Genomic DNA, 810 nt, shown 5'->3' with positions numbered 1-810 from the left:
ACCCCCACCCCATCGCTCACACCCACTCCCACATAACCCACCTCTAGCTCCACCCTAAGCCCACACACATTCCCCACCTCTACCCCCACCCTCAGCCTACACACATTCCCCACCTCTACTCCCACCCTCAACTTAACCCACACCCTACACTTGCTTTCCCCACTCTCGCCCCCACATCCCAACCCCATCACACCATACCAACACACCCCACTACACCATACACCACCATACCACACGACACGACATCACATCACATCACCACGAACGCACTAGCACTGACCACTTCCCAGCCCCACATCCACACACCTACACATACACACGCGCACACGTCAAGATCACAAGTCCTCTTCCACATGCACATACATGCTCTTTTATACATACGCACGCGCACCTTCGTTTTGGGATCATCACAACTTTATTGTCTCCCTTCTTCCTAGCTCTTCTGTCTGTCCCCTCTGTCCGGCATTCGCATGTTAGATCACTAGCCATTACACATTCTTCATTTTCTCTCCTTGTTTCTTTCTGTGTTCGTTTCTGTGGAAGAGCGTAGGCTCGAAACGTTAACGACTTTTTCACTTCCCGAGCGTTAAACTAATACACCTGTTTGTTGTCTACATAATCTGTCTTCGTCTTTTGATTTTGTTTCTGTGAATTCTCCCCCTATATATATATATATATATATATATATATATATAAATGAGAATGTGTGTCTGTCTGTCTGTCTGTCTGTCTGTCTGTCTGTGTGAATCCCTAAAACTCGAGAACTACGCAACCAATTTCATTCAAATTTTACACATGCCTTACTTAGGG

Source organism: Octopus bimaculoides, chromosome 3 (assembly GCF_001194135.2).
Source record: "Octopus bimaculoides isolate UCB-OBI-ISO-001 chromosome 3, ASM119413v2, whole genome shotgun sequence".
Classification (NCBI taxonomy): domain Eukaryota; kingdom Metazoa; phylum Mollusca; class Cephalopoda; order Octopoda; family Octopodidae; genus Octopus; species Octopus bimaculoides.
This window is presented reverse-complemented; position numbering follows the sequence as displayed.